Source organism: Mustelus asterias, chromosome 14 (assembly GCF_964213995.1).
Source record: "Mustelus asterias chromosome 14, sMusAst1.hap1.1, whole genome shotgun sequence".
In the NCBI taxonomy this organism is placed as follows: domain Eukaryota; kingdom Metazoa; phylum Chordata; class Chondrichthyes; order Carcharhiniformes; family Triakidae; genus Mustelus; species Mustelus asterias.
The window spans coordinates 60,907,932-60,933,015 of record NC_135814.1 but is presented as its reverse complement, the minus strand read 5'-3'; the positions used below and the strand labels follow the sequence as shown (position 1 = coordinate 60,933,015).

Genomic DNA, 25,084 nt, shown 5'->3' with positions numbered 1-25,084 from the left:
CAGAAAATGTGGGCCGTTGACCTTTGTTCTTCCCAGTATTTAATTGAAGGAAATTTCTGCCCATCTTAAGATTTTGGAGAGGAAAGGGAGTTTGGAGATGGGGTAGTAATTTGCATGGACAGAGAGATTGAGGGTGGGTTTTGTGGGAAAGGGATGATGATTGCAGATTTTGCAGCCAGTTGCACTTGTGTGTAAGCATTAAGCAAGTTTCATGGTTAATATTTTATTTGACCAACATTATTAAAAATTTTTGTTCATGACAGACTGAGCACAAGGTGAAAAACAGAGTCAAGTTTTTTTAAAAAACTACTAGTTCTTTTCCACAACTTAATCAGCCGGAACAGGATTTGAGTCACCTACCTGCAAGCATCGTACATTGAAGTCCACTCTCAAAACCAGCTATTGAAATGTCATGGGAATCAAACATTTTTTTAAAAATTGCAATGACTAGTCATGACACATGAGCAAACTTTGGCATTTGTCCTTATTTTCTGTTGCTCACAATGAGCATCTTTTTTTAATGCACGATAATTATATGGTACAGTACTTCAGGATGCTTGTAAGTTGTTATTAGGTAGCAGTCTTCTCCAACTGTGAAGAAGGTTTGCAGTTTATAACTCTTCCTAATGCTCTTTTAATATACTCCAAAAATGTGGACTAAATTTAGCCCTCCTGACTGTACTCAGACAGCTGAGATTCTCTTCAGTTGAGTTTCACACTAGCTTGGGAGCTGCTTGTTCACGTCAGTCAAGCCAGATTACTGGTTCACTTTATTCTCCTTGCAAATCTGCAATACATAAAACTTGCAACATCATTATCAATTCAGACTTTTCCATTGTTGTTCTTTTTGATAACTAGAGTCACTTTTTTTTGTGTGTAACAGGTTTTGGTCATAGAAGATGTGGTTGGCTGGATTTCCATGTTACAGTATCTCTGTTGGTAGCAGAAATGACACTATTCAGCACATGTGTCACTCCTGACTCTGGTCATCATATTCAAAATACAATCCACTTTCTCAGCAATCAAAAGCACACAGTTCGCAGGAAATTTGACCACTTAAGTTGCCACGTAGTTTGAGGAGCAAATGTTAATTTGTTTTTTGATAACTTGGCATATTTCAAGTCTTCCTCTACTTGTGCTTCAGTGTGTCATTGGTTACATGTCAATGATTGCTGCATAAATTGCGAAGTAATTTTTGTAGTGGAAACGAAAAGATATGAGGTGAATATAGAACCATTTGAAAGCCTGTCTTACATTTGCCAATATGCATCTAAGTTCGTTTGACTGTTCTTGATACATGCTTGATCAACATTGATACCCAGCACCAGTGATTAAGGTACAGTAATGTCTTGGTCACGATAAAGTAAATATATTTTCTATGTGACAATGTTTTAATAGTATTTGGTGTTTTAAATAGTAATAGTTTTCAAATTTGTTTTCTAACTTTGATATAGTAAATGGTGGTATGTTTGATTCATAATTGAGTTCAAAATTAGGAATGGACAAAGTACTTTTTAATGACTTGTGATATTTCGCAAAAATATGCATCAATCACAGACTGGTAATTATTTCAAAGACAAACTTCCATTTAAATGAATCAAGATGGGACTACCTTCTGGAAGCAAATATATGTGTAATTTTTGCACTTTAGCAGCTGTGATTTAATATTACAGAGAGTTCCAACAATTTCAATTTATTCTTCCAGTAAATATTCTACTTTTAAAGAGCTCTTCAAACTTTTCAGCAGCCAAGGATGAAACAATATGCAGTTTTACTGCAAATGTTCTGAACCTTAATCTTTAACTATGTTTTTCTGTAAGTTAAGTTATAAAGTGACTCGAGTTCACATCCGATAGGAACTATAGAAGTTAAAACTCAATATAACTCAACTGTTACCCAAAATCCTCTGTGATCTCATTTGAAAACCATTCTTTTCAATTGAAGGAAAACAATTTTTGAGTGAATTACTGTTTAAAAGTATTCTCCTTCATGGTTTTTTGAAAAGAAATGTTATACTTGTAAGGAAATATCCTTACTTTCTCAGCTTATTAACAGACAGTTGGAGACTTCCAATTTGAGGTGTCAAATCTCACGGACAGCTGCTAAGCCATGGACCTGTGTTATACATCAGCTGATGGTGTCTTCTCCAACCTTGAGAATTTGTTTTGATTTGATTTATAATTGTCACATGTATTAGCATACAGTGAAAAGTATTGTTACTTGCGTGCTGTACAGACAAAACATACCGTTCATAGAAAAGAAAACGAGAGAGTGCAAAAGTAGTGTTACAGTCATAGCTCGGGTGTAGAGAAAGATCAACTTAACGCAGGGTAGGTCCATTCAAAAGTCTGATGGCAGCAGGAAAGAAGCTGCTCTTGTGTTGGTTGGTATGTGACCTCAGACTTTTGTATCTTTTTCCCGACGGAAGAAGGTGGATGAGAGAATGCCTGGGGTCCTTAATTATGCTGGCTGCTTTGCTGAGGCAGCGGGAAGTGTAAGCAGAAAGCTGACATGATGACTGCTACTGAGGGAATATTTATCTTTGCAATTACAACTCTGTTATATCAATAGGAATTACGTTACATTAGAAATACTTCCATCCCACCAACTCTTCTGTACTGTTGTTTCTGCTTAATGAAGCAATTTGTTAAAAAAAGGTTTAAAATACATATTGCCAATGGTCCCATTTTCAGCGACTCGAGCTTTTCAATTGATATTACATTTTCAAATGTTTCCTAATTCCAATATGTTATTCAGGACTAAAAATAATGCTAGCCCGCACCAGCAATCTGATGCTGCTTAATAACAAACCGACCATGAGGTCGGTTTGTGAATGTTTCCCAGGGGCTGAATTTTAATCACAGGCTGGTGGAGTGGGTAGTAATAATTACCCCCCAAGGCCAGGATTCTTCTGGAATTTGGTTTCCTGTCCCGCATCCTGGGCATGGGCTTCCTGGGATGCAATTTGTCACAGGTTCCACCAGGCAGCAACAGTGACTGCACATGTACACTGTCCTGCTGTGCATATGCGGCACATAGGCGGCCTTCTCGACACACGACAACGCAGAGTCGCTGAGCAGAAACTGATAGCCAAGCTCCGCACACATGAGGACGGCCTCAACCGGGATCATGGATTCATGTCACACTATCTGTAACCCCCATGACTTGCCTGGACTTGCAAAATGTCACTAACTTTCCTGACTGGAGACAATACACATCTCTTTAACCTGTGCTTAATGCTCTCTCCACTCACATTGTTTGTACCTTTAAGACTTGATTAGCTGTAAAGACTCACATTCCAATCATTATTCATGTAAATTGAGTTTGTGTCTTTGTGCCCTGTTTGTGATCAGAACTCCCACCCACCTGATGAAGGAACAGCGTTCTGAAAGCTAGTGGCTTTTACTACCAAATAAAGCTGTTGGACTTTAACCTGGTGTTGTTAGACTTCTTACTGTGCATATGCAGCCCAGAGCTAGCACAATGCACATGTGCAAACATGAGCTTGTATACCCACCAGGGTGCATTCGCTTGCACTCCCTTGTAAGAGTTGTCCAGCTTTGGCAGCTGGTTGGTTGGGAATGAGGGGTGTTGGTATTATGTGCAATCTGGTGGCATCAAGTGGGATGGGAGCCACAGTAATACAGATTACATCCTGTGTATTCAATTTCCCGTTTTGCAAAGTTGGGAAGAGGAATTGAAACAAAGCCTGGTGGAACTGATCCTGCAAGTTGTACTGCAAACAATTGTGAATTGAAAGTTGGGGGAAACTTCAAATTAACAGAGCACTCTGTGAGATGCCTCATTCCAGAAATGTTGGGCAAAATTTGCTCCTAAGCTTCTGTTAACAAGAATAAAGTTCTCTTACCCATTAGGAAAAAACGAACATCTAAAGCCATTTTCACATCTTCTGGACACCTAGGCCTGAATCTCTGTGCTGAGGGCAGGATTTCTGTAACTGGCGTAAAAGTCAGGGGTGTGACAACCTGGGCAAGACTGGATAATAATGTATTTCATTAGCTTGACAGGAAGTCCACCTTGAAGAGTTGTTGATGATCAGCCAGCAGCTCTCCATCGAGACATTCCCATTAAACAAACATGCCACCTTTTTTTGAGGAGCACAACTGTAACGATTTTAATCAGGCAATTGAGGTTGGCCTCTTGAATATGAACACCCTGGTTAAGGGGCCTGCCTTCCATGCGCGCTGGGCACCGCAGGGACGGGGGTGCACTATTGACCCCTTAATCACATTTTAATTTGATGTTTTAAGTTTCCTTTCCACTTTGCTTTTTTTGTTTCGGACGGTTCCCCTCCTTTTAGGGAGCTGCCCCTTTTGAGTTGTCCCTAAGTTAATTTGATTTTGTTTATTTGGTTCAACAGGAAAAGAGTTCCCTGATTAAGGGCCAAATTGATGGTCCAATCAGGGAGCCGAAGCTCTGTATTTAACCAGGAGTGTCAGTTCCTTTGCCACTCCGGATGTAGACTGCATACTGAGAGCACTCTGTATAGTGTTGTTGGATCTTGTAACTAAAGGAATTTTGGTGAAGGGACTTCTGCCTCCAAGGACTTATTACAACAACAAATAAAGAATATAAAACAAAAGAAAACTTTTACAAATGATCACCCTTGTCTGCTACCCCCATCACTGTTATCGTAAGCTTAACATGACCATCCCTACCCCACCAAGCCACCTGCCACCCCCAGCTTTCTGTACTGAAAATTAGTGCATCATCTTCCATCAACCAAAAGCCTGGTTCCCATCTACACTGCTTTACTGGAAGTTCTGAACATCTATACCATCGCTTACAGAACTAATTCATCCCTGCGCGCCCATCTCATTGTGCAAGTCATCTCCACTAGAAAAGTGAATTGTTCAGCATCGGTTTTTGACCTGCTGACCTCCGTGAAGGAATGCACATTGGACTTTGATTCTGGACTCTGGACTAACTTGAAACATTAATTCATTTTTTTCTCTACATGTAGTCTTTGCCCTGCAAATTTTACTTTCACTATTCCTTCTTTTATTGTATGAGTGTGGCTTCTCTCCTCCCACTTTTAAGTGTGTGCCAAAATAACCTCACCCTCTGAGTTTATCCTGTCTAGAATCTTCTGTGGGGTTATTAAATAGAAAGTTGGATCGCACCATAACTGAGGAAACATATCACCACTTATAAAGGGGAAATCAAAATCAAAGCAACTGTCTGTTTATGGATGAATGATGAGAGGGGAAATCAAGGCTGTTGAAATTAAACACCCTCCTGTCCATAACACCCCATGTCAGGGTCAAATGGGGGGCCCAACCCTAAATCCCGCTCATAGTTCTTGTAAAGAGTTCTGACTTGTTTGAAATTAAATAAGTATGAACGAGAGTGATAAACCGGCTGTCAGTCTATATTGCTTTATGTTTGAACAAAAATGCAACTCATGGTTTTTATACAAGATCTCTTGTATTTTGAAGAATTTGTCTCATGTTGGCATTATTTTGAAGGCAGTGGAGCATTTGAGCCTTTTTCCTGTTTTTATTCAAGATGAGCAATTTATTGGGAAAATAAATCACAGGGATGAACACTTTTAAGATCCATGATTCCTGAGAATCACTTTCTTAATGCTCTGGGAACTTGGGATCAAATCCCACCTCACAGTTGGTGGAATTTAAATTAATAAATCTGGAACATATGTTCCAAATGTCAGTAATGGTGACCGTGAAACTACCAACAATAATTGCAAAAATCCATTTGGTTCACTAATGCCCTTTAGGGAAGGAAATTTTCTGTCTTTACCTGGTCTGTTCTACATGTGACTCCAGACCCACAGCAATGTAGTTGACTCTTAACTGCCCTCTGAAATGTTCAGCTCAATTGTAATTATGGATTGGCAATAAATGCTGGCCTTGCCAGCTACTTCCACAATCCATGTAAATGTATAAAGGAAAGAAAAATAATTCTTTGGAGTGTAGAAGAATTATGAAGGGGTTTGACAGGCTGAACACTAAGATTGTTTCCCTTGGCTGGGAAATGTAGAACACGGTAACTGTTTCAGAATAAGGGGTCAATCATTTATGACCTAGGAGGAAAGTTTCATCATTCAAAGGATTGTGAATCTTTGTACTTCTCTGTCCCAGGGGGTTGTGAATGTACCACCATTTAAGCTTGAAAGAAACAGATTTTTAATCCGTTGGAATCAAGGGATATGGAGAGCGGAAGAGAAAGTGGAGTTGAAGCCTAATATCAACCGTGATATTGAATGGCAGAGTAGGCTCTATGGACCTATGAATTCTAGACCAGAGGCACCAGTAGAGTTGTTAAGGCAGTTATCAACTTTTTCATGGAACATACCATCTGCTTCCGCATTGTGGTTGCTAAATGATACAGTAATTTGGGAAATAGCAGGAAAATCTGCTGGGGACCCAGGACCAACACTCCTGGTGCTATTTGCATGTGGCTGGTGGGAAGGGGTAGTCAGTGGTGCAAGGAGGGGAGATGAAGTAATAAGACTCACTGCCAGAATTTGGAGCTGCACTCTGCTGTACGATTCTGCCTCAAATGGAAATCGCTAGCAGCAAAGGATGAGGCAAAATCTGGTCTCATTCTTTGCTGCGAGTTATTCCATTTGTTGAGTTACTGTAAAATCCTTCATTATCCCATTCCTTCTCCTGCAATTGTTCCTTCTTTCGCAGCAGAAGATATCCATCCAGTTATAAATGCTTTCTGATAGCTTTGTTGCATTCCACGTGATAGCAAGTACCTTCATATCCTATACTTCTTAAAGTGATACCCCCACAAGCAAATACATGAAGTATCACTCTCTGCTGAAGATTGTTAGGAACACTTCAGCCTTATTATTTGCATCAATGTGCTGGGCTCATTTTAAAATTTCCATCACCATTCCTGGCTAGATGTAGCAGGGCTGCAGAGCTTAGATCTGATCCACTGCTTAGCTCTATCACTTGTTGCTTATTCTGTTTAACATGCATGTCGTCCTGAGTTGTCGCTTCACCAGGTTGACACCTCATTCTTAGGTATATCTCGTGATGCTCCTGGGACTTTTCATTGAATCACATTCGTTCCCTGGCTTGCTAGTAATGGCGGAATGGGGGATATGTCAGGTCACACGGTTACACATTGTGGTTGAGTGCAATTTTATTGCTGCTCATGGCAGCCTCATGGATGCCCAGTCTTGAGTTGCTAGATCTGTTTGAAATCTATCACATTTGGCGCAATGGTAGCACCATACAAGGTGCAGGGTATCCTCAATGTGAAGATGGGACTTTGTCTCCACAGGGACTGTGCGGTGATCACTTATACCGATGCAGCTGGTGAGGATGAGGTCAAGTACGTTTTTCCCTCTTTATGGTTCCCTCACCACCTGCTGCAGTCCCAATCTAACAGCTATGCCCTTTAGGACCTGGTTAGCTCCGTTTGTGGTCATGTTACCAAGCTAATGGGCATTGAAGTCCCTCACCCAGAGTACATTCTGCTCCCTTGCCACACTCAGTGATTCATTCAAGTATTGTTCAACATGGAGAAGCACTGATTCATTAGCTGAGGGGGTGAATGCAATACATGATAATCAACAGGAGGTTTCCTTGCCCATGTTTGACTTGATTTCATGGGGTCTGGAGTCGATATTGAGGAGTTAGGTTTTTTTTGCCCCTTGCAGGCAGAGGCATGGTGATGAAACCTCCTTTGCACCTGAGGCCATTAGAGGCATTCACCCTTGTAACTCTCCTCATGGTCCCTTGAGCCCACGCCTTCATCCACTCACTGGCCCGCTCACCCCTGGATTTACCTGGGCTTCTTGGTGTGGAGGGGCTACCTTTAGTCCCAGCCATGCCCCCCGCCCTCCTCGAATCTGGCACGACTGGGACTACAAAGCCACCAACCAAATGATTTGCTGGCAGCTCTCCAATGTGGACTTCCTCCTGTTCCTAGTGTTAAATTACTGTGGGGCAGTCATTGGGATTGTGGCCGGCACCACCAGTGGTTGGGGACCCTGGTGCTTGGAAAATCCCACGTGTCTTAAAAGAGCAAGTTGAATTATGAGAGCCTCTCAGTGGGCTGCAAACAGGCACTATTAATGGAAACTCATAATGTTGGTTAATTTGATCTGGGGAAGTGCCAGTTTTGTGGGCAGTCAGGTTTCCTGCTCATTTATTTTAAAAAGCAGTGCAAATTATTGCTGAACATGGATTTGAGCTAGATGTAACGGCACATGAAATTCCTTTGTGGCCGGGATGCTTTCAGGCAAATTAATAAATGCAACCTAGCAGAAACTCTATCCAGTGTTCACACTGAAAGCTCATGAAGTTGTGATTTACCAGCAGTAAGGCAACATTGGCTGAAAAATCTGAAGGTTTGGTTTTAACAATAAAAGTCAAACAAAATGAACCAGAAAGTTAGAAATATGAGTGCAGATAATAAGAATGAGTTGCCTGAGCTTCACTCACTAAATTGCCAGAGTTTAGGGATCATAGGTGGCCCATAGGCTGCAATTTGAATGTTATTAATACATGTCACTGTCAGGCTTTAGATTTTGGACATTCTCTTCCTGCGTCATATGACCTGTCTCAAGGTAAAGCGCAACAGTTGTTGAGAAGGATATGTGAAAGAAGATAAAATAATGAAAAACAGTCCTCGAAAACTGGATTATTTTGTTTGTTGCATGTTCAGTCATACATGATTATCCCTAGAAATTAGGCTTCTCTTCTAAATCTAGACAGAAAAAGAAACATCAAATCAGAAAGGGATTCAGTCGAGCTTTAGAGTTATTTTAGGAATACTCGTGACTAACAACAATTAAGGAAAGCTCACTGCCATCTCATATTTCTAGGTAAAAGGATCATACTTGCTTTTGGTAGCCTGACAATCTTGCTCTGGCTTTTGTCTTGCATATAGGTTCTAGCAAACCTCAGTAATGTGAGCCCAACTGATAATATTAAATTGGTTGTTAGTGTAAGCTGCATATATTCAGACACAGGGACCTGTCCTGTGCACGGCAGAAGGAACATGTCCAGCCACTCCCCCTGTGCTGAATTAAATAAAAGTGTTGGGGACAATTGTTCCCTGGTGCCTTCTCCGTGGCAAAGCATCATCTAATCAGAGTTGACTTGCCAACCAATCAGCACCCTTCTCTTACATGGCATAAATTGTTGCTACCTTTAAAATTTGACAATCTTGACTCTGATCTGAGAAGTGCAAGACAAAAAGCTTCGACGGCATGTCTAATTTTCAGCAATATGAATCACAATGATTTATCATGATGTTACTATCTATGAAAGGAATTATTACCAGTGCACAAGGGGAGATGATGGCCTAGCGGTATCATTGTTAGACTATTAATCCAAAAACTCAGCTAGTGCTCTAACGACATGAATTCAAATCCTGTCACGGTAGATGGTGGAGTTTGAATTCAGTAAAAAAATATCTGGAATTAAGAATATACCGATGGCCATGAAACCATTGTCGAGTGTTGGAAAAACCCATCCGGTTCATTAGTATCTTTTAGGAAAAGAAATCTGCTGTTGTTACCTGGTCTGGCCTACGTGTGACTCCAGTCTCACAGCAATGTGGTTGAGTCTTAAATGCCCTCCGGGATGAGTAATAAATGCTGGCCGCATCCCATGAATGAATTAAAAAATAATAATTTTGTGTGTGAACAGAAGGGTCTTTAGTCGCGCTCATGACCAGTATTCTCAATTTGTTAATTGGGCCAGAGATACTCAGGAATATTTTAAAGTTTCCTCTAACTCTGGTGAACTATTAGTTTCTTCTGTACTGGAACAGGGAGGGATGTCAGGTAAAAGATTGCAACTGACATTCGGATAGGATAGGTAGGTTTTTTTTTATTTAATAATTTTAAAATTCTAAAAATGGAACAGTGGAATTTTATATTCGCTTCACTGATTAATTTGTCATTTGAGAGCAATTGATTTTCTGTGGAATTGCACTACATTAATCACCGCTGATTATGTTTAAAATGGGATTAGCACTTCCTCTGAACGCACTAATGCACCATTACCAATATTTCAGAGCTGCAAAAAAATTCTCTCAATATCATTGTATTCCAGAAACGACAAAAGCTAACCCAGCCTGCAACCCTGCAAAGTCCTCCTTACTAACATCTGGGGGCCTGTGCCAAAGTAGGGAGAGCTGTCTCACAGACTAGTCAGGCAACAGCCTGACATAATCATACTCATGAAATCATATCCTTCAGACAACATCCCAGACACCGCCGTCACCATCTCTGGGTATGTGACAGGACAGACCCACCAGCTGTGGCAGCACAGTGCTCCTCCATGTTGAACACCACTTGGAAGAAGCACAAGAATGTACACTGGGTGGGGGACTTCAATGTCCATCACCAAGAGTGTCTCAGTAGCATCACTACTGACCAAGATGGCCAATACCTGAAGGAAATGGCTGCTAGACTGGGCCTTCAGCAGGTGGTGAGGGGACCAACAAGAGGGAAAAAGCTACTTGACCTCATCCTCACCAGCCTGCCTGCTGCAGATGTATCTGTCCATGACAGCAGTGGAAGGAGTGACCTGTCTTCACATTGAGGATAGCCTCCATCATTTTGTGTGGCACTACCACAGGTGAAATGAGAGAGATGTCGATCAGATCCAACAACTCAAAACTGGGTATTCTTGAGGCGCTGTGGGCCATCATGAGCAGCAGAATTGTATTCAAACACAATCTGTAACCTCATGGTCCAGCATATCCCCCACTCTACCATTACCAACAAGCCAAGGTATCAACCTTGCTTCGGTGAACAGTGCAGGAAGGCTTGCAAGGTACAGCATCAGGCATACCTAAAAGTGAGGTGTCAACCTAGTGAAGCTACAACCGAGGCTAGTTGCATGCCAAACAGCGGAAGCAGCGTGCAAAAGATAATATTGAAGACGTGTGCACCAGGGCCAGTTGCACCCTTATCCAAGTTGTTTCAGTGCAGCTACAACACTGGCATCTACCCGGTAATGTGGAAAATTTCCCAGGAATGTGCTGTCCACAAAAAGCAGGACAAATTCAATCCAACTGATTATTATCCCATCAGTCTCCTCTCAGTCTGAGCAAAGTGTTGGAAGGGGAGATTGAAAGTGATGTCAAGCAACACTTGCTAAGCAATAACCTACTCACTGACACTCAGTTTGAGTTCCGCCCGGGCCACTCAGCTCCTGATTTCATTGCAACCTTGGTTCAAACATGGACAAAAAAGCTGAACTCAGAGGGGAGGTGAGAGTAACTGCCCTTGAAATCAAGGCCGTATTTAACCAAGTGGGACATCAAAGAATCCCAGTAAAACTGAAGTCAGTGGGAATTGGAGGGAAACTCTCCACTGGTTGGAGTCAGACTTGCACAAAGGAAGATGGTTGTGGTTGCAGACAAGGACAAAAAGCCAAAGAATAGAGTGAGAATTGTGATTTAGACCATTTTACAGCATCTGTTTCAGTATTACATGAGCCAGCTGGACTATTTGTGGGGTTTATGAAAGAGTTAGGCTAAATGAGTCTCTGGAGAATCTGTGGCTAAAACACTGTTGTGAGCCGAGCTGAGGAGATTCTGCAGGAGCACACCATTCAGGTGACAAATGTCTCCAGTGACTCAGATGGAATGCAGCTGCCAATCAACACAATTGTAGAGTTGAGGCGTTTGAGGGGAAGTGAGAGATCCTGGACGCTGACATAGAGATTTTTGGAACTGCATTCGGTGCCACTTGACTGCGGGGAATGATGCTGGTGCCTCTGATTGTGTAAAATGTATCCCTGCATCTTTGATATGTCAATCATTTAAAATGAAACTTACATTCTTATTTGAAGTATCATTTGCCAGTTGATTTATGTTTAATTTGCATTGGTTCTGATTCATCTTAAAGTAAAAGTGACAAAAAGTGAAATCTTGACCTGGATTTTCGACATGACCGAGAGGCTCTCCCGCATGGCAAAAATCCCGAAAATGGATGAAATGTCTAAGGCCCATCCCTGAACCCAGTATTTCCCATCTTCACGTGGGTGGGACTGGAGTTGGACGGCAAACGTGGAGGCAGCTAGTCAGCCAGTTGCCTCCGCTGCGTTCTGATTTTGGAACCCTAGCTGTGTGACTCCTGGAGTGCACCGAGCAGACAAGGTAAGAGTAGGTCTGAACTTACTGGGGTGGCACGATGGTTAGCACTGCTGTCTCACAGCGCCAGAGACCCGGGTTCAATTCCCGGTTTGGATCACTGTCTGTGTGGAGTCTGAACATTCTCCCCGTGTCTGCGTGGGTTTCCTCCGGGTGCTCCGGTTTCCTCCCACAGTCCAAAAGATGTGCTGATTAAGTGTAATTGATATGCTAAATTCTCCTTCAGTATACCCGAACAGGTGCCAGAGTGTGGTGACTAAGGGATTTTCACAATAACGTCATTACAGTGTTAATGTAACAACTACTTGTAACACTAATAAATAGACTTTAAAACTTAAAAAGAAACTTGGTGGATTCTTTGGATAGCTATCATACCCCTTTGGACAGGTATGGTACTCCATTTAATAGGGTCCTGAGACACATTTGGGTGCATAGGAGCAGGCCTTCTGCCCAGCTGGCCTCAGTGCCTGGCAGCCTCCACACCCCGACTCCTATTTCAGCCTACTCCCTGATTAAAGATCTCACCAGCTGGTGGCCAGTTTTAATGGCCAAGTTTGCCAGGCTGGGAAATATGCTGTCTTGGTGAACCCAACCGGGGGACAAAACTCTGGATCTTTGTTAGTAATTCCTTCATTTGAGAATTGTTTGATAAATTTGGTAATTTTGATCTATGGTCCTCCTATATGGATGGTCACAAGATCACATAAATTTCACAAGTTTTATTCAGGAACTTCCATAAAAATGAAAGATGTCTCAGAGAAGAGAGAGAGAATGGAATTTCACATTCATTTCTGACCAGGGCCATTAGTGTGACTAATGAGATTCGATGTTATTCCAACATGTAATTATTTTCATTCTGATGGAGCAGCATAATTCTGTCTTTTATATCTTGTCCAGAAAAATTCATACAGTAATGCACAATTATATAGAGTAATGGATTCTTCAGCCTTTTGAGAAATCATGGGCCAGATTTTTGTGGAGGAGGCAGCAAGGTCAATAGAGATGCAGTGGCAGACATTTAAGGGAATATTTCAGAATACACAGAATAGATACATTCCAACAGGAAAGAATAGCTCCAAGGGGAGGACCTACTATCTGTGGTTAACAAGTATGGGAGAAGGTTTGTTTGAAATATAAAGACAGATTGTAAGAGTTTCTATAGATATTGTAAAAAGAAAAGAGTTAACAAAGTGAGCTGTGGTCTGACACAGAGAGAGTCTGAGGAATTAATAACTGAGAGTAAGGAGGTGGCAGATGCTTTCAATGTTTTGTATTAGTTTGCACTTTAGAGGAATACAGGTAATATCCCATTCTTGTAAATCAGGAAATGGAAGGGAAGGAGGAACTCAGGAAAATTACAATCACCAGGAAAGTGGTTGAGCAAACTGAGCAAATTGGTGAAACTGTGGGTTGCTCAGGTTCCTGATCGATTTCATCGCAGGGCCTTAAAAGAAGTGACTAGTGAGATAGCTGATAGTTTGGTTTTAATTTTTCAAAATTCTTTAGATTTAGGGAAGGTGCCATTAGATTGGAAAATAGTGAATGTAACTCCTTTGTTCAAAAAGGGAGGGAGACAGAAAGCAGGAAACTGCAGGCCAGTCAGTTTAACATCTGTCACAGGGAAAATGTTAGAAACCATTGTTCAAGATGTTGGGTGGGGTTTTCCGGCCGTGTGTGCCCCAGGACCAGAATTTCCTGACCAAGTTCAACCGACCTGTAAATGTTCTTCCAGATTTTCTGTCTCACCTGTTACGATTCCCACAGTGGGCGGCCATTATCCAAATCCAACTCCAAGGTAATCAAACATTCAGCATGGTTTTGTTAAAGAGAAATCATGCTGAACAAATTTGTTGAAGTTTCTTGAAGAAATTACAGGTGGGTGGATAAGTTGGATGTATCGTACGTAGATTTCCAGAAGGCATTTAATAAGGTGCCACATCAAATGTTATTACAGAAAATAAAAGCTCATAGCGTAGGGAGTAACATTTTGGCAATCTAGGGAGGTTATGCTTCAGCCAAACAGGCCACTGGTAAGACAACGTGTGGAGAGAGTATTGTGTTCAGTACTGATATCCTTATCTAAGGAAGGATGTAAATGCATTGGAAACTGTTGAAAGAAAGTTTACGAGATTAATACCTGGAGTTGGCAGATTATTTTATGAGGAAAGGTTGGACAGGCGAGGCTTGTATCCTTTGGAATTTAGAAGAGCAAGAGGCAGTTTTACTGAAACATGTAAGATCCTGAGGGGATGTAACATCCTGTGGAAAGGATGTTTCCTCCATCGGGAGATCGAGAACTAGGGGTCACAGTTTAAAAATAAGGGATCACTCATTTAAGACAGGAATGAGGATAATTATTTTCTCTGAAAGTCATAAGCCTTTGGAACTTTCTTTCTCCAAGGCCATGGAGCATGTCTGTGAATATTTTTAAGGCAGAGGTGGATGGATTCTTGATAAGCAAGAGGGTGAAAGGTCATTGAGTATAGACAGGAATGTGGAGTTAAGGTTAAAATCGGCTCAGCCATGATTTTATTAAATGGTGGAGTAGGTTCAAGAGGCTGAGTGGCCTACTCCTGCTCCAAATTTGTATGTCCACATGTTAGGTTGAGTTGGGAATCTACCTCATTTGGCAGACCCATCTCCTTTAAAAGGGCCCCAGCCCACCATATTTTCATGTCTGGAGAATAGGGTGAGCAAAATCAGGCCCACTGCCTTTGGTGGCAGGCCCAAGACAGTAACTGAGATGGGCCGATGGTGAGGCCAGCAGGCTAGAATGCCTGCCTACATTTAGTGGGACATCGACCTTGTTTTAATAATAAATGTCAGGCCCTTCATCCCCACCCAGTCCATATGTCCCATCACATTCCCCATTCCCCCTCCAGACCCCTCATTCCTTATGCCACTATGACTGCCCTTACTCTCCATGCCACATGCATTCTCCATAGCCACTCACTCCGCATCCTCTATGGACAGACCTCAGGAGCCATGCCTTTGAAATGGAGATGAAAAAAATTAAAATGACAATCTAATAAATCTCTCACTCAAACGCACTTCATACTGAAAACTGAATGCCCATCCATAAATCCCTTTAACTGGTCAATGTGTTGTAAAAAGAACTATTTTACTAACCACAAAGAAACAGTTAAATCCTTTTATAATCTCTTAAAACTGTCCATCAGAATGTGAACATTTTTCCCCAAATCCCGATGGGATTATTTTAGAATGTTATGGATTATCTCAGATTCCGTGATGAAATTTTGTCACAGCTGACAAAATGTGAGCAGAGTTTTCAGAACAGATTGTTGGATGTGGATTGGCCTGAAGACTGCTCATTGAGGTGGAAACACTTAATAAAAAGATTTGTTTTTTCAGCTGTGTAGTTACAAAGTCTCAAAGAAGAACTGCATAATTAAGATAAAATTGTATTAGCTCGATGTTCCACTGAGTGCTTTCTTCACTTGTTCTTTGAAGTGAATAAATTGTTTCAAAAAATCTGCTACCTTGGATGCGCTCTCATTGTGTCAGAGTAAATTTTTGAAATTAATGATTGTATTTTCAGTGTCAAAAGGTATATGAGGCTTCATAAATAGAGGCAGAGAGTACGAAAACAAGGATTAGGCTAAATCTTAATAAAACACTGTTTCAGCCCCAGTTTGAATATTCTGGGCATCACACGTTAAGAAGGATGCCAGTGCCTTAGAAAAAGGGTAGAGTAGGTTTATGAGAGTGGTAGTAAACCTGGGATGAAAGACTTCAGTTTTGTGGAGAGATGGGAGGAACTGGGGTCCTTGAAGCAGAGAAGGTTAAGGGGAGATTGGACAGAGGTGTTAAAAATCATGTAGGATTTTGATAGAGTAAATGATAAAATACTGTGGCAGAGGGGTCAGTAACCCGGGAAACAGTTTTAAGGTAATTGACAACATGAGGAAAAGATTTATTTTTATGCTGAGTTATGGTGATTTGGAATGCATTCCCTGAAAGAACAGTGAAGGCAGATTCAGTAATAATTTTCAAAAGGGAACTGGGTAAATACATGGAGTGAAAAACAATTGCAAGACTATGGAGAAAGATCAGGGGAATGTGAAGGATATATCATGGGCCAGGTGACCAGCTTTGATGCCTAATCGCACACTGATTCCATGGAGAACTTGACACATAGGACGTGATCTTACCAGCCCATTCACACCCCGCTGCCACTGCAGCGAGAATGGAGAATGTGGCGCCCAGCCATATCTCCACTAATTGCAGTGGGATCAGAAAATCCTGCCGGTGTGAACGGCTATAAGATTCCAGCCATAGATTATTCCTTAAGAATTCAAGACCATTAGGAAATAATTGCTACACACAGTATCCTTCTAAGAGTATCATAGAATCTACAGTGCAGAAGGAGGCCATTTGGCCTTTCGAGTCTGCACCGACAACAATCCCACCCAGGTCCTGTCCCCTCCCCGTAACCCCACATATTTACCCTCCTCATCCCCCGGATACTAAGGGACAATTTATCATGGCCAATCAACCTAACCCGCACACATTTGGACTGTGGGAGGAAATCGGAGCATCCGGAGGAAACCCACGCAGACACGGGGAGGAAGTGCAAACTCCACATAGTCACTTGAGGCCAGAATTGAACCCAGGTCCCTGGTGCTGTGAGGCAGCAGTGCCAATCACTGTGCCACCTTTCTCCATCCAGAATTTCTAATGCAATTTTAAACACAATCTCAACGAAATAAACTCCTTGTCTGGAGGAGACTCCGATGTGATTACATGCTTGAATTAGTTACATTTTGATTGGATATTTTTGTCGTCTAACAGTGTATCGCAGTGTAAAAGGTTAATGTTAAGTATGCAGATTAGCCATGTTGCTGATAGTGAAGAGGATAGCTATCGACTCCCGAATGATGTCAATGGTTTGGTTGAGTGGGCAGAGAAGTCGCAAATCCAGAAAAGTGTTAGGTGATGCATTTGGGAAGGATGTACAAAAGCATGGGAATCCACAATAAAATGGGAGGATATTGAAAGGGGTAGAGGAAGTGAAACACCTTGGAGTGCATGTCCACAGGCCCTTGAAGGTGGCAGGACAGGTGGACATGATGGTCAAGGAAGCTTATGGAATGCTTTCCTTTAACGGGCGAGGCATTGAATACAAAAGCAGGGATGTAATAATAGAACAGTATAAAATGTGGTTCGGCCACAGCTGGAATTTTGTTTATTGTTCTGTTCACCACATTACAGGAAGAATATAATTGCTCTGGAGAGAGTGCAGAGAGTTTTCAAACAAGCACCAAGATTTAGCTTGGCTGATGATGATAATAAGAGCCCTCTCCGTCAGATCCTCCTTATATGCTTACAGTCTCACCCCTTCACATGTTGCCCTTGAGGTGGCTGCAGTGAGGAAGAGACTGTCACTCACCTCCTTCCAGAATGCGCCTTTTGTAAAGCAGGTCTGGAAAGAAATGCAGTGTTTCTGGTCGAGTTTCCACCTGAGCAGCTCTTTAAACAGGATTTGGTGCTCTGCAGGCTGTGCCCAGGGACACAGACCAAGACATACATTAACAGTTACTGGAGGAACATAAACTCAGTGAAAGAAACTGCTCTGCCCAAAACTTTCTGCTCTTCCAGTGCAGTGACCTGTCGTTGACTGAGTGTTGCAGACTGACGCATTCCAAGGTCCAGATCTATCTGCTGAGGGATGCACTAAAGCCTATGGCAGCTGCTACAAAGTCTCAATGGGGAAACACCCTCCTGCCATAGTATATCAAGGAGCTGGAAACCATGGAAAACATCTTGGACTGTATGCACCAGAGAAACTTTGATGTGAAATGTAACTTTACATTGTAAATATAACTTGAAATGACAAGTGTAGTGAGGCACATCATGTATTGTATTCAAATAAACTGCTCTGTTTCGTACTTTATATAATATCATGGGGTGGCAAGATGGCACAGTGGTTAACACTACTGTTTCAGCGCCAGGGACCTGGGTTCAATTCTGACCTTGGATCACTGTCTGTGTGGAGTTTGCACATTCTCCCAGTGTCTGCATGGGTTTCCTCCGGGTGTTCTGGTTTCCTCCCACAGTCCAAAGATGTGCAGGTTAGATGAAGTTTCTTCACCTAACCTGCACATGCTTAATTGTCCCTTAGTGTCCAAAGATGTGCAGGTTAGATGGAATAGCCACGGTAAATGTGTGGGGTTACGGGGATAGGACAGAGGAGAGGACCTGGATGAGATGCTCTGCCAGAAAGTCAGTGCAGATACGATGGGCCGAATGGCTTCCTCTGCACCATCGGGATTCCATGAAATTTGAACTGTTGTGTAATGTATTTTCATAACATAAATTAATGAAGTATATTTTTGGAATAAAGCAAATTTAAAATGCAGGTCTATTATTTCTCTAAATGGGAATCTCTAAGCAGGGTTGTAAATTAAGTGCAGGTGCTTCATTTTGAGTACAGTGTATATACAAAACATTGTCAAATGTATGTTTTCATTTTAATTTAAAATAACTGATAGGAAGAAGAAACCACCTTTGAGGTTCCAAAGAGGGGCCTGTTTTGAGATTGGGATGATTCAACTGTCGAAAATGTAGAATGGCAATTATTGAATGGAGTTGTGGTTTGCTGACCAACTTTGGAAGTACGTTCAAAAACATCAGTTCTTCAGGAAACGTTTAGATTATTGCAAATAAGACTATGTATAAATGGTTTCTAAACTTATCTCCAGTGCAATTTGATTGAGGTTTGAATTTGAAGCAAAACCAAATTAAAGAGCAAAGCTGCAAAGCTGTTGTGCTGTCTCCAGTGGAAGGTTATTCTGGTACCGTGTAATCTTAGAACATGCCATAGAATTTACCCAAGAAATGTAGACTGTAATCCAGATAGTATAGTAACCCCTTTTGAAATAATACCATCATGTGCCATCTTCTAGATATCTCAGTGTTATGTTATATGCTATAGGATAATGCCTGTAGGTATATTAACAGCGCCAGGGACCTGGGTTAAATTTCGGTCTTGGGTGACGATCTGTGTGGAGTTTGCACATTCTCTGTGCAACTGTGTACAGTTCTGGTCACCCTATTATGGAAAGGATATTATTAAACTAGAAAGAGTGCAGAAAAGATTTACTAGGATGCTCCCCGGACTTGATGGTTTGAGTTATAAGGAGAGGCTGGATAGACTGGGACTTCTTTCTCTGGAGCGTAGGAGGTTGAGGGGTGATCTTATAGAGGTCTATAAAATAATGAGGGGCACAGATCAGCTTGATAGTCAATATCTTTTCCCAAAGGTAGGGGAGTCTAAAACTAGAGGGCATAGGTTTAAGGTGAGAGGGGAGAGATACAAACGTGTCCAGAGGGGCAATTTTTTCACACAGAGGGTGGTGAATGTCTGGAACAAGCTGCCAGGGGTAGTAGTAGAGGCGGGTACAATTTTGTCTTTTAAAAAGCATTTAGACAGTTACATGGGTAAGGTGGGTATAAAGGAATATGGGCCAAATGCGGGCAATTGGGATTAGCTTACGGGTTTAAAAGAAAGAGGGCGGCATGGACAAGTTGGGCTGAAGAGCTGTTTCCATGCTGTAAACCTCTATGACTCCCTGCATCTGCGTGGATGTCTTCTGGGTGCTCTGGTTTCCTCCCACAATCCAAAAATAGAAACAAGTCTCACAACACCAGGTTAAAGTTCAGCAGGTTTATTTGGTCACACAAGTTATATTGTGCCTACCCCAGTCCAAAAATATGCAGGTTGCGTGGATTGGCCATGCTAAATTGCCCCTTAGTATCCAAAGATGTGCAACCAACTGAACTAAAGTTGATTTTGTCCTTTGTGTTTGGTACGATATTGTAAATAAGAAACTAAAACTCATCTGACATTTCAGGCTGCTGAAATCTGCTCCTCCTGCCCCTATTGGTGCTAATAATTTTGTAGAGATTATCTTTTCATGTTGTGCTGGGATAGATATATATTTAATGTATGTAGATCAGTTGCTAACATTTTACATTCTTTTACATCAGTGAGGCAGCAGATTGTAGCTTTTAGATTCAAAAGCTTTTGAAGGCTCTTGGACATGTTAAGCTAAACATAGGGCCTGATTCTCTGACCTCTTCAGACAGTAGGCAGGAATCCCAGTGCCCAATGAATGGGGCATCAATCAAAAATCAGAATCCCCAGTAGGCGTGAGGGCTGTCAGGAGTCACCCACCCCGTTGGCTCCGATCGGGTTGCCGCCCAGAGTGGGCAGCAACCTGATAATTATGCAAACACATTAATTTGAATGTCATTAGTGCCTTTGACAGGCTATTCACCAGCCTCCTGCCATTTACCCGGCCCACCAGTGGGCGGGGCTTTACATATGCTACCCACAAGCGGGGACATGGCATGCTGGACTTTAAGGGTCCAGGGGAGCACCACTAATCCCTCAGAAAAGAGAGGTATTCTCCGCCCCACCACTCAAATCACGGGTCACCCACCCACACTTCATTCAGTGCTGAGGGCGATCCGACCCAACCCAACTCTCCTTAGGCTCCCTTGCCTCTCAGGCACCCCATTCAGCCTCCCTTCAGGCCACGCACATTGGCAGTGCCAACAATGCACTGCCCCCGGCACTCTGGCACTGACACCGTGGCCTGGTGCCTTGGGCCCCGTGGGAGCTCAAGGAGGTAGTTCCAGTAGCCATTTGCCCCTCTACTGCTGCCAGGCTGCAGAGGAAGAGTCCTTTAAGGATTCTGGGGGTTGAGTGGGCTCAGGCTGGGGGCAAGAGGTTGACCTCACTACTCTTTGCCAGGATGGGGATGTCGTAGCTGAACTGCCCCTGGCAGACCTGAAGGATCACCCCTGGCATGGTGATATGATGTGGAGATGCCGGCGTTGGACTGGGTTAAACACAGTAAGAAGTTTAACAACACCAGGTTAAAGTCCAACAGGTTTATTTGGTAGCAAAAGCCACTAGCTTTCAGGACAGCCTGTTCCGAAAGCTAGTGGCTTTTGCCACCAAATAAACCTGTTGGACTTTAACCTGGTATTGTTAGACCTCTAATGGTGATATCAGGCAGACCCTGATTCTGCATTCCTGCTTGTCAGGTGTGAAAATTCTGAAGTGGCCAGGTCACTCCATGCCTCCCTCGTCACCTGGCAGGCTTTTAAATCATTGCAGCACTCCATTCTGCAGCAGAGACTTTCCTTTCTCCCTGTCAGAAGCTGCAGGTGTGGACAGACCTCAGCAACTTCAACCCAAAGCTGTGCGCATACATTGGGGCTGAGTGCACAGCTGTACAAAATGAATCAACACCCAGGTGAAATTTCACCTGGGGAGGGGGTGGGGTGGGGAGGTGGTTCCATTTTGTACAGCTGTGCACGCAACCCCAATGTATACGCACAGCTTTGATTGAAGTAGCTGGGGCTTCCTAGCGAGCTGAAATCTTTGAAAAATGTGGTTTCATTACCTCTTTTGCACATCACAACCATTCTGAAGAAATCACACTGTCAATCAGGCCTAGACTCTGTCAACATTGCAGTAAGGATCAATGGGGTACTTGAGATCCATTCAAGCATGAAGGGAAATCAACATAAACACAGGTGGCTGGAGGATGATAGAATTCATTGAGCTATTAAGGAAAGCTTTCTTAAAGCACTGCACATTGAATTTTTTAGAGATCAATTGGTTTGATTGGGATGGAGGGGTTTCCGGGTGACCTGGACACTTCAGAATTTTCACAGCTGACAGGTGGGAAAGCCGATATTGATCACAAGGGTACTGAAATCATCATGCCAGGGATAATCTACACTGCTCTGCCAGGGAGTGTGGTGAGGTCAACCCCTTGCCTCCAGCCCAAGCCCACCCAATCCCCAGGACCCCTGAGAGACCCTTCCCCTTCAGCCTGGCAGCAGCAGGGACAAATGGCCACTGGACCTACCTCCCTGAGCTCTCTTGGGGCCAAGGCACCAGGCCAGGACATGACATCTGAGCCAGGGTACTGGGGCAATGCACTGTCGGCACTGCCAAGGCACATGGCCTGAAAGGGGGTTGAGTAAGTTGAATGAGGGGGATAGGAGATGAGTGGTGGGTCTGAGAGGGAAGGAAGCCGAACTGGGGGTTTGAGGGGAGTGGGTCAACCTTGTGTGTGTGTGTGCGGGCGGTTGGGGGGTTACCCATCCTTGGTGAGGGAGTGGTGGTGCTCCCCTGTCAGTGAGGGGGTGGTGCTATTTCACTTTTTGGGTAGAGGGGGGCAGAGATTGGACCTCCGTTTAAAAATGGCGGCCTGGTTTCGGAGCAGCAGGGCTTAGACCATAAGACCATAAGACATAGGAGCGGAAGTAAGGCCATTCGGCCCATCGAGTCCACTCCACCATTCAATCATGGTTGATTTCAACTCCATTTACCCCGCTCTCTCCCCATAGCCCTTAATTCCTCGAGAAATCAAGAATTTATCAATTTCTGTCTTGAAGACGCTCAACGTCTCGGCCTCCACAGCCCTCTGTGGCAATGAATTCCACAGACCTACCACTCTCTGGCTGAAGAAATTTCTCCTCATCTCTGTTCTAAAGTGACTCCCTTTTATTCTAAGGCTGTGCCCCCGCGTCCTAGTCTCCCCTGCTAATGGAAACAACTTCCCTACGTCCATCCTATCTAAGCCGTTCATTATCTTGTAAGTTTCTATTAGATCTCCCCTCAACCTCCTAAACTCCAATGAATATAATCCCACGATCCTCAGACGTTCATCGTATGTCAGGCCTACCATTCCTGGGATCATCCGTGTGAATCTCCGCTGGACCCGCTCCAGTGCCAGTATGTCCTTCCTGAGGTGTGGGGCCCAAAATTGCTCACAGTACTCCAAATGGGGCCTAACCAGTGCTTTATAAAGCCTCAGAAGTACATCCCTGCTTTTGTATTCCAAGCCTCTTGAGATAAATGACAACATTACATTTGCTTTCTTAATTACGGACTCAACCTGCAAGTTTACCTTTAGAGAATCCTGGACTAGGACTCCCAAGTCCCTTTGCACTTTAGCATTATGAATTTTGTCACTGTTTAGAAAATAGTCCATGCCTCTATTCTTTTTTCCAAAGTGCAAGACCTCGCACTTGCCCACGTTGAATTTCATCAGCCTTATTAGAAATACTCCTGTTTTCCTGTCAGCGTGGGCACTAGAATTCGGCCGTTAGTTACTTGGCCAGGCGAAGGAGGACTATTTATTTTTAACAGGCCTTTTAGAAGCCATTATGATTCATCTTGACATCCTTGGCCTCTTTACTTTTTTTTCTTCAAATCGTTTAGACGCTGAGTGCTAATGGCATAGTTCAAGGACTGGGTCAAAGCAGTTTATTCACCCAGCAGCATAAGGGTACTGAATTTACACAATTTGGATTCAAAGACCCTTGTAAGAACCTGGTGTTGATTACATTTACACATGTTAATTCACTTTCCTCTTGCTGTATGCAGCTTAGCGGGTTGTCAGTCCACTGCAAACATTCCATCAACATGTATGTAAACAAAATATTTTGGACAGCAGCTGAAGAGCTGTCTGCCTGATGGAATAAAAGCTTGTCAACATTCGCATTTTAATAAGAGATGTAAAAATGTGATTTTCTTTGCAGTTGACTTCTTGTTTTCTGAAATCTATTTTGTGTCCTCTATTTGATTTTTCTGATGCTCTTCACAGCTGCTTTCTGCTGCCATTTTTAAAATTTGTTTAAGGGGTGTGGGCGTTCCTGGGTCGGCAGCATTTATTGCCCATCCCTAATTATCTTTTATATCCCTCATCTGAAAGGAGAAAACAGCCATGACATGTGCCCAAATAAGGGTAATATGGAGGTGCTTTCTATCTGTGCTATATCCCAGAGTAGGTATATTGAAATAGGAATATTATCTAAGTCAGATGTTCTGCCATTATGACTTCCTTTGTGTTAGCTGTAATTACTGCTGGGTCTTTTGTTGCCATAATGGAACAATAAAGGCAGAATTGAGTTCATAGGGACAAAACAGCAATATTAAATTTCCTGTCAGATCTGTATTTTGTAAGTCTGGCTTAATTTTAAATTGTTTCCCCTTCCTCCACATGTGTCTTAAGGTCTTTTGATGCATTTCATTTAGTTTTTGGAGCTCGTCCCATTCTATGTAGTACACTGGAATTTCATTTGGGGAATAACCCTTATTCCCCTCCCTTACCTGATAATGACATGCAGTAATGATGGGAACCCATGTTGGCCGGCTTCGACAAGAGACCCACCCAAAAGAATTTAAGGACCCTGTTGTTCCGAACTGCTCGGTTCCAGAAACTGGAAATGAGTTGTGGTACCTGCTGCAATCTAACTGCAGATCATCTCCAACTCGTGCGTCCACTGCTCCTGACATGGCCAGAGCGTAATTCTGTGCAACCTCAGAGGATCTCAGTAAAATGCATCAAGGAGGGAGCAGGGGCGGCTTTTAGTGGCCAGGAAGTGGGGAATACGGAATGCAGAGGTCCAGCCAAATTTAACTGGTTTATTTCCTTTTCTCAACTGGCAGCTGGCTATATTGAGAGTGGAAGGAATTGTGGGTCAGTATTGAATTGATCAGTGACGGGGTGTGAGGGTGGGGTTGTTGATCTAATCCTGGGGGTTTGGGGGTGTTGACCAACAGAAGGGAGAGGGATGCAGGATGTAACAGCTTTGCTTGAGGGACCACAGGAAAGCAGTTCCATTCCTGTGGCCTAAACACTGTGCTGGAAAAACACTTAACTGCTGGAGCCGGCAGTTCTTGTCTCCCTTCAGCTGCTAGGTTTACCGGGCCCTGGAAAACTCAGCCGGCAGTCGTTAAATCCACATGGCTGCTAAAATTTGAGGCACGCAACCTTATTTAAATATTATAATTATAATCCCAAATCTGCCCTGTTTAAACCGGAAATAGGCGCATTTGAGACCTTGTGTCTAATTTTTAAGAATTTAAACCTACCACTCATTCTGAAGTTTAAAAAAAACCCCGACCCCTACCAAT

At 42.8% G+C, this 25,084-nt stretch overlaps 1 protein-coding gene across 1 annotated transcript in view; it reads left to right on the top strand.

The window, feature by feature from the left end:
• Nucleotides 1–1,030: 1,030 nt before the first annotated feature.
• Nucleotides 1,031–25,084, top strand: part of znf385b (zinc finger protein 385B) — a 242,165-nt gene continuing 218,111 nt past the window's right edge. Inside the window, exon 1 of the mRNA XM_078228498.1 lies at nt 1,031–1,336. The gene's annotated coding sequence lies outside the window, so the exon portion shown is untranslated. The remainder of the gene's footprint in view (nt 1,337–25,084) is intronic.